Consider the following 10034-nt stretch of genomic DNA (forward strand, 5'->3'; position numbering starts at 1 on the left):
TTATAAGATTTGCTTCCTTACTACAATTGAGCTCATTTATAAGGTGCTCCAAGATTTTAGCCAGGGTGTTCTTCTTTGGATTTTCTGAGCCCTCGTGTAACTGTTCAGACAAAGATTAAATTACATTACAAATTAGGTTGGCTGGATCTCCTCTACTTGAAATTTAAGCTCTTGTATCTGAAATTTGATTGAATTGTCATCCATCTCTCTTTCTCAGGTTTCGGTTCGAATCGATTTTGTGTACCATGGCGTCTCTTGGCAACGGCGAATGCAGAATTAACATCAGTACGTCTAATGAAGAAATTACCTACAATCAGTCTCGAAACGGGGGATTTCTATTAAAAATTTGGTTAAATATAAGAAATGTTGTGATGGGGTGGTGTAAAAACATAATAGATGTTGGAAGAGAGGATCCCAAAAGGATTACGCATGCTATAAAAGTTGGGTTGGCATTGTCATCAATTTCGTTGTTATTTCTATGGGATCGCTTATTCCGCAGGGTGGGATTTGGTAACCATGCAATTTGGGCAGTCATGATTGTCGTTGTCGTTCTCGAATTCTCTGTGGGTATGAGTTAGTTTAATTTAATTTACCCCTTATTCAATTGTTTCTAATGCAACCAATCTTTTTCACCCTAATCGACTAACATTTAGAATGGCTGTTGTTGCTGCTTAAGCAGGGGCTACCATGAAGAAAGGCCTCAACAGAGGAATTGGAACCATGGTGGCTGCATTTCTTGCCTTCCTCATTTGCCACGTGTCAAAGAAGGTAGTGCGAGGAAAGGCATTTGTAGTGGGATCTTCCCTCTTCATCGTGGGTGAGTTTTTGTACTCTCTTGGAATCACCTTGTTGCATTCACCAAATCTCAATTAGTACTCCACTACACTCATTTTGCGGGAGCGGCTTCCATGTATGCCCGTTTCTTTCCTTCCCTCAAGAATAAATTTGACTATGGAGTGCTTATATTCCTGCTCACATTCATTATGATAACGGTCTCTGGATATCGAGTGGAGAATATATCACGCATGGCATACAAACGCTTCGCCACCATACTCATCGGATGTGGAGTGTGTTTGGTTGTAAGTCTGCTCATCTTCCCCATGTGGGCTGGCGAGAATCTTCACAATTCCACTGTCAGTTAGTTACAAGGCTTGGGGAAATCTTTGCAGGGTAAGAAAACCGAACGAAAACAATTGAGGTTAAAAATCCTTGTTTTGATTGTGATAAAAATGTAATGTTTTCTTCAGCGTAAAATGTGTTTTTTTCGCAATGGGCTGTTACAGATGAACTACTAGTACGCTTTGATTGGTGTGGCTTGTTATCAGTTTAGTAGATTAACTTGTTAAAATAGCCGACTAATGTAATCGGCATGATATATTTGATGCCAGGATGCGTGGATGAATATTTCAGCGGATGTCGTACTGATGAGAAGGTGGAAGATGAGTCAGAAGATTTCATATACAGAGGATACAAGTCTATGCTAGACTCAAAGGCTACCGACGATTCTTTGGTAAACCGAAAAAATATATTGTTATTAGAAGAAACTTATCAAGTGGTAGCCATGACAACTTTTGACATTAAACAATGTTAAATGGATCGTCTGAAAGCAGTGATTGTACATGTTAATTGCAGGAGGCATTTGCTAGGTGCGAGCCAAGGCATGATCGATTTCGATGCCGGCATCCGTGGAAGCAGTATGTGAAAATTGGAGTGAATCTTCATTATCTGGCTTATTCTATTGTGGCCTTGCACGGATGCCTTCGATCTAAAATCGAGGTATATTCATATACATTTCTTCATTTGGCATCATTACCTTCAATTTACAAATTATCTTCAATGCATGCACTATAGCTGATGAATTTTTGTTTTGCATATGTTTCAGACCCCTCATTCCCTTCGTTCACTATTGAAGAAGCCATGCACCAACGTCGCCCATAAAGCAGCCAAATTACTGGCAGAGCTGTCAAGCTGCATTGAACAAATGAGAATATACGACTTCGAGCCAATATTGAAAGAAGTTCAACATGCACTGGAGGATCTTCAAGTTTCCTTGAATTCTCAACCAAAGCTCTTATTACATTCAACAAGAAGAATGCCTAGTCAGAAAATCGTACTTGAGAATGAAAATAGAGAAGAGGAGGTAAGCTGGGTGACGAGAAGAAGATCATGGCATGGAGAAAGTAGTGACGAGAAGAGGTTAATACTGAGACATGGTGTTGAATTTGGAGAAGCACTTGCATTGGCTACGTTTGCGTGGTTGGTGGTGGAGATCGTAGCAAGGCTTGAGCACGTGGTACACGCCGTGGAGGACCTCGCGACAATGGCGAAATTCAAGCCTCACAATCCTTCGACGTCAGATCAAGAGGCTTTAATCATAACTAGTTCTGCTTCTCCCCGTAGTTATATCCAGAGACTCAGTCTTGCAAGAACGCCAGAAAGATGTGTACATATCAACAGTGTCGAATTATTTTCCCTTTCAATTCACACTTTAATACAGGAGTCAATTTTTAACATCACACACTAAGGTAAAAATTAAACTTGCCAAAAAAAAAGTCAAAATCCATCCACTATTATATTGCTATGGTTGCATTATTAAATTTTATGTATTAATGATTTACACTAGTCTTATTTTTGTCTCTCTCACAATTGTCATATCATCTTGGTGACACCATGAGCTACTCCTAATCCCAATCTTTGTGAGAGGAGCACATATCTTAACTTCACTATGCATGTCTAATCGAATATTATAATTATACCAAATAATCAATTTAAAAACAATATACACTATTATGACATTGGTAAATTTTTGTAAATTTTTTAAAGACTCTAGTTGTTACACGTACTTCCAATCTTGTTGGAGCTGATTTTTCCTTCATCAATCCCTACTCTTCTATGTCAAATAACATTTTTAATTTTCACTTCTTTCTAATTTACTAATATCAATCTATAATACCTTCTATTCTTATTGATTATTATAATTATAATCTCATCACATACTTTTATATCATGATTATTCTTTAGTTGTTTCCACTATCTATATCTACATCTCTATAACTCTTGATATTACCTCTTTGGGACCACTACCTCTTATGTTCCAAATATCAAATATATGTTAATTCATGACCAAAAATATTTGTTAATTCATGACCAAAAATATTTGTAGTAATCAACAATATTTATCGAAAATATTTCAGATTATAAAACATTGTTCTCTTCTTTCATATGCTTTTCTCTAAATATATCAATATCACTCTTCCTTCAAATGTTTGCTTTATATCATCATTGTTTCATGATATGTACTTCTAGATTTCATTTATGATTATATCTAACTATATTTAAAAGTAAATTTAATTATTTTTATATTTATTATTAGTTATTATTTTTGCTTTAAAATAGAGTAAAAGAATCTCAAACCTTTCCTTTTACTTGAAAGTTTGTGTGTAGAGTGCTTGGGCACACTTTTTTAGCACAAACAAAAGGTTTGCAATGTAACTACATCCACCTACAAGTAAGACATTGGAAAACCTTAAATAAATAGTAAATATTCAAGTTTTGAAACCAATTGTTTTAAATATTATGAATGATTTGAATAGAAAGATTTCTAAGGACCTAGGGATTCATATTTTATAACTATATAAAGCACACACATAAATATTTACATCCACACATTTACAAATGTTTAAGTAAGTCATTATTAATGTGTATGCCAATGATTTCATGGGTCCAAAAGAAGAAAAAAAATATATTTGAAATGTTGAAAAATGTCATAATTTTTTTTGAAACTTATAAGAAATTGAATAGGTTCCTCAACAAGGATATTCATAAAAAAATGAAAGACATAATTATTATTTTTAATTATAATAATCTCTTTGAGTAAAATATTATTTTTATTTTAATACCTATGTAATTGATTAACGTTTCATGTACAATAATATTTTTCTCAAAATTATTTTCTAAGTCTTCAAACCTCATTTTTATAATACTAAATCTTATATTAATTAATTAATTTAAATCTATTAAAGGCTTTATAAATTAAAATTTAATTTTAATACCTAGAATTACATTATTAGGACTTTTGTTAGGATTATTTTTTATTGGGACAAGGGTTAAAGTAAGGTTTTAAGGGTTAGGGTGAGCATTAGGGTTTGACATTTAGGATTAGGATCATGGTTTAACATTCATAATAAGTTATTAGGGTTAAGCATTTAGGCTTAGGGTTTATCTTAAGATTTAGGATTCAAGGTTCATCTTTTGCTTTTGGTATGAGGGTTTAACATTTATGGTTATTATTAGGTTTAGCGTTATGGTATGGGTATGCATCATAGTTAAGATTCAGATTTATATTAAGGTTAGGTTTAATAGTTAGAGCTAGGATTTAGAATTACGGCTATATATTTAGACTTGATGATTAGCAATTAGGATTAAGGTTTAACATAAGGATTGGATAATGATTTAGGGTTTATCATTTAGGATTATAGTTTCAATTTAGATTTAGGGTTTAATTTTTAGGATTATGATGTGGTAATTGGGATTAGGATTGGAGTTTATTATTTAGGGTGTAGCATTTAGAACTAGGATTACAATTAAGGCTTATAATTTAAGATTTATTTAGTTATTTATGGAAATAGGATATGATATTACATCTTGCTTAGTATTATAGTTATGAGTAGAATTTGACTTAGGATAAAATTTGGGTTAAAGTTTAACATTTAGGATTATGATTCAATAATAAGGGCTAGGATTAGTGTTTGATAATAATGATTAGGACTTATGATTTAGGATCATAATTTAGGGTGGGATTAGGATTAGGGTTTAGCAAATAGGATTTAGGGTTGGAGAGACTTAGACCTAGGTTAAGGTTAAATATATAATTTTAAAAAAAAAATATTAGTCATAAACCTAACTACAATTGAACTATAATAAAAATTCTAACCATAAACTTTAATGAAAAATATTAATCCTTATGCTTACATAAATTGCACCTTTGATTGTAAGTGTAATAAAAAAATCATAACCCAAATTTATTTAATATTCTCACTACAATTATTGTTTGAGTGTTTAAGATTGGAGTTAAAATTTAGGATTTTGTATTTAGATTATAGCATGAATTATGGTTCTTATTAGGGACGCATCATAGTAAATATTAGTGTCAAGGTTAGTGTTTATAATTATGATCAACACCTAGATTTTACCATTAGGATTATAAGTTAGAATTATTTTTAGGTTTACTGTATTTAATAAAATTAAAATAACTAAGAATACTATCCACCTCATGTATACAATTATGTAACATGTATTTTTTCTTTCTCTCTATAATGACATTGTGCATAAGTTAAATTTTGTGTAATGTGTTTTCTTGGTTTTTATTTTTGGTATTTTCCTTAAATCTAGGCTTACTTATTAGAGTTTAATTCCACTACACTTCACTCACACATGTTTATGAACTTCCTCCAATTAATCATTAAGTTAAAATTAAATTAAATTTTATGTACTTCAAAAAATTGTAGAACATATATATTATCCTTTTACCTATTTTTAATTTATATCCTAGAAATAATAAAAATGATTAATATGTATTTTTTAACTATCATATAGTATTCTTATTTTTTTTATATAATTAAATATCTAAATCATGCACTGTCTACTCTAAATACTTATTTGAAGTACTTTGTTACCAATTTTAGGGACCACCTCAAATTGGTTGAGCTATATATTGTAAACTAAATGAAAAGTACAATTTTTCATTTCAAAAATTTCACAAAAATTGATAAAGTTATACTCATGCTAACTTTTGATCTAATTTTTTTAACAATAAGATAAAGGATAAACTACATACAGAGCATAAAAAACTTGAAGTACAACATCAAAATAATTATTACTAACAATCATGTAAGAATATTAAATTTGAAACTAGGCCATGTAATCTCATGAGCGAATCAAAAAATAAATAGTGACAAGTTACAATGCTTATCATATACAAAAGAAAAACATCTTACTGATAAAAAAGAATTAGCAAAATGATATTGTTTCACATGAAGGACTAGTCCAATGCACCAACATTAATCTTGCTATATTTTTCTTTATTTTTCTCAAAAGCACCAATGAGAGGATCCACACCTTGAGGAGTGTAAGTGGTAGTCTCCCAACTTGGGCCTACCTTGTCCAACTTCAGTTGGATGGCCCCATTCACTTTCTGGATATCAATGACTTTCTCTTTAGTGAACTATCTTAAAGCTTCACGTTCTTCCTAATTTAGCATGTTTAAATAAATGTCAAAGAAATGGACTGGTTGTGTACCATCCTTATATACAATCATTATTCCCTCATTAATCTAGATCATGAAGTGGTCCTTGAGGAACTCTACAACCATAGATACTTGTGACATGATATTGAAGAAGGTGGGTTTAAGCATAAACCTAGTAAGCTCCCTCTTGATATTTTGGAAGACTTCATCATTCCTCTTTTCCTTAAGATACAAAATCACTTTAGTAGATAGAAAAAACTAGAACTGATCAAGCACATTGTCAAATTTATCTACATGACTAGCAAAGACTTCTTTCCAATGTAGACTTGAATGCCTACTACGCACATTAAGGCTACCAAAAAATATATCCCATATCTAATTGGAAACATTACAATAAAACAAAGAACACATGGTCAAAAAATTCAAGATAATTACACATTCAATAAAAAATGGATGGAAACCCAAAAAAAATAATCACAGACCCAATAGAAAGTTTTTAAAAGGTAAATATCCAGCTAAAACACATCTTCTTAGGTCTTAACACAAGAATGCGACAAATTATCAAGAAATAATTTCTGTACAATAATTGGCCAATTAATGTCCCATATTTGGTTAATTTCCAAGATAATTTCATCATCCCACATCATCAAATTGTAAATTTCCTTAGTAGATATCTCATTAAATTTGATACCATTGTTTGACTTTAATTTTAGAAGAAAATCTTGAATTTCCATTATTTTACTAGGAAAGAATGGATTAACTGCTATGGAGATCAAAGTAAATGTTTTCTTTTGAGAAATTGGAAAGACATACAAAATACACAACTCCTCCCTAGATTCTAACTAATTGTCCATCGAGACGTCTCTAACCTAAGAGAGCCCATCAATATTCCATGTTTTAGTATAACAACATTGGAAAATGATGAGAGGTTTAGAGTTAAGTGAGACACTTTGGTAAGTGCAAGAAGTTGGGTCTCACTTTTGGGCAAAAAGTTGAAGTATTTTTCCTATTTTTGAATTTTTTTGTCAATTGATGTCAAAATTTGAGGCATTTAGAGATTAAATATATAAAAAAACTTTAGAAATAAAAATTGTAGTGTCCGGAATCTACTTTTTGAATATGTAATTTTTTTTTGTACCCATATGATAGGATTTTTTTTCTAGTATGGATCTTGAAAAACCACCTTTTCAAAATTCTTGTTTTAGGACCATACCACACTCATGTATGGAAAACATAATTTGAAACAAATAAATGAATTTTTGTAAATACTTTTAAAGGAAGTTACCTAACACACCAAGATTGATAATAATATTTTTCATTAATTATTTACTGAAAAATATTTTTATTATTAATTTTTAATGAGCTATAAAGGAAAATTTTAAAACCTCTCATGTATGAACACCATAATTTGATCAATTTTTCATTTTTTATTTAACTTCAAAAGAATTATATAATAATACAATGAGCGGGAGAGTGGGAAACAAAGGGGCTAGGGTTTCTAGCTCAGATGCTTACAATGTTGAGGTTGAGGAGTCTGAAGTGAATGAGGATGATGGATGGGGGGCCTTCTTTGTGCTAGTTCCCTTTGGCTTTGTTGAGTGATATCATGTTTTGGGTGTAGATCTTAGTGGTGCATGGTGAAGTGGCTTTTATGTTGTTCAGTGGCTATTTTTTGCTGAAGGATAGTTTTCTTCCAATGGCTCTTCTCTACACTCCAGAGGGGTTTGGCTCTTATGGGTGGTGATTGGAAATGGAAGGTCCCATGTTGGTGCTTGGGGTGATGTTGGGTTGTGCGCTGGTTGGACCTCTATAAGGGGTTGGAGTTTGTGGGTGGATGTGTTCTTTGTTGGAACCCTTGTTCCCCACTCTGGGTTTTGGATGTATGGGGTCTTTTTTCCTAGGTGTATTGTTGGTCTCTGCCTCCAATGGACTCTCTTATATTTGAAGTTTCTCAAAGATGAGAATATATATGGGTTTGGTTTGGAGGGTTATGTGTAGTGGCTTCATCAATAATTCTTTCCCTTGAAGCCTCCTGTTATTGCTCATGGGGCCCATGTGAACCCTAGGGTTTGTAGGGTTGTGGATGTTGATGGTCTAGTCTGTAGGGGAATTATGGTCCATGTCCTTGGTGCTAGTTCCATTAATGGGTTGTTTTCCCTAGATGGTTTTTTATTTTCAAGGGTTTTACTATTGATAGCTCCCCTTGGATAGGCATTTTTTGTTCATCATTTGGGAATTCTCTTCCCCATTGGTGTTTGTTTCTTTGGGGATTCCTTTGGATGCTCATGCCCTAAGGTGAATACTTCCTGTATTTGGGACTTGAATCAGGTGAAGGCAATCATTTCAGAGCCTTGGATGCATGTGTGGTAGAGGTTTCCTCTATCCTGTTCTTTCACCTTCCTACTTCTTATTGAGGTTGAGGATCCTATTAAGGTGTGGGCAAAGCTTATTGAGGTAGCTGGTTGCTAGAGGAAAGTGGTTGTGAAGGTGTTCTATGGGTACTCTCCCATTGTTTTTTATTATCTCTTTCCTATTCTAAAAGATCTGGCTGGTGAGGGTATGTATGGACGATGTTCTTCAAGTGGTGTAGAAAGGATGACTCCACAACTAAATAATTTGTTGTTTAGATGTGTGTTATGCCATATAGAGATGGGCTAGATCTTACTCTTAGATTCTAAGGTTGTTGGTCCAATAGAGGTGGAGAAATCTCTTATTGAGGTGGAGATCATATTTTGGCATTAGGAAGAAGAGGAGACTCTTATTGAGACACTAAATACCTATGCTACTTTTAGTAGTGTTGTTAGCGGAGGAAGGGGGAGTTTCTCTTACCTTTGGGGCTTGGTCTTCCTCCTCTTTTCTCCTCTTAGTATGGTGTTTTGGGAATTTGTGGGGGGCTAGCAGATATTTAACAACATTTTCCAAGGTTGGACCCTTGCCTAGACTTATGGTTGGATGATATGCATTGTTTTTGCCAAGGCTAAAGGTATAGTCTTGTTTGGTCCTATTTCTTTTATTACTATTCTAACAGGCATAGATGGCCTAAGTTTGTTCACTTGTTTCTTGTGGTGATTTCTTGTCTTAGTTTCTCTTATGATCAAGTGATTGTTGGAAGTTTTAAAAGGCACACTAGGGTCTTTTGTTGTTGTTTTTAGTTTCAGTCTATAGCTATTATGGGGGCATTAACCATGGTTTGTAGGTCAGTCACTTGTGGACCTTTGTCTTTGATAGAGGGAGATATGGTTTGTCTAGATCTTTCTTTACTAGGTACTAGTAATGTTGTACTCTTGGTGTCTAGTGTTTTACTTGTACTTCAAGTCATCACTTGTTAATTACTGCTTTTCTTAATCAAAAACTTCAAAGGAATTTTATCTAGATTGATGGCATATAAATTAATTTAAGAAAAATCATAAAATAAAAAAGTTATTAAAGTTATAATGAAACTCGCTATTTTACATTTAGGTACCACCTTTGATCAAAAAATAATGCAAAAATAGTAAATAAACTCATAACACTATAAAATTAAGATTTCTAAAATAGGACAATGAGAACTCTAATGGGTTTTTGTTTCGTAAAAGAATTTGATTGGGAAGACCCTCCAAAAATTATGGCAAGGTGTGAATTTGTTAGTCCAATGCCGTAGCCAAATTTTAAGAGGCCAAGGCATAGGCTTTATCTCACCAAGCCTATCCTAAACCAAAATTTGAGGTAGGAGAAAAAAAATCCCGCCCCATGTTGTAAGAAATGGGCACCCATTATTTGAAATTCAAAAAATGTGTGCCTGTTTTGAAAA

General features: G+C 32.9%; 1 pseudogene; it reads left to right on the forward strand.

The window, feature by feature from the left end:
- The first annotated feature begins 245 nt into the window (after window positions 1–245).
- LOC149563431 (aluminum-activated malate transporter 14-like) lies at window positions 246–2524 on the forward strand (annotated as a pseudogene).
- Window positions 2525–10034: the final 7510 nt, after the last annotated feature.

The sequence above is a fragment of the Cupressus sempervirens genome, chromosome 4 (assembly GCF_028749045.1).
Source record: "Cupressus sempervirens isolate cs-2001-9-10 chromosome 4, ASM2874904v1, whole genome shotgun sequence".
NCBI lineage: Eukaryota > Viridiplantae > Streptophyta > Pinopsida > Cupressales > Cupressaceae > Cupressus > Cupressus sempervirens.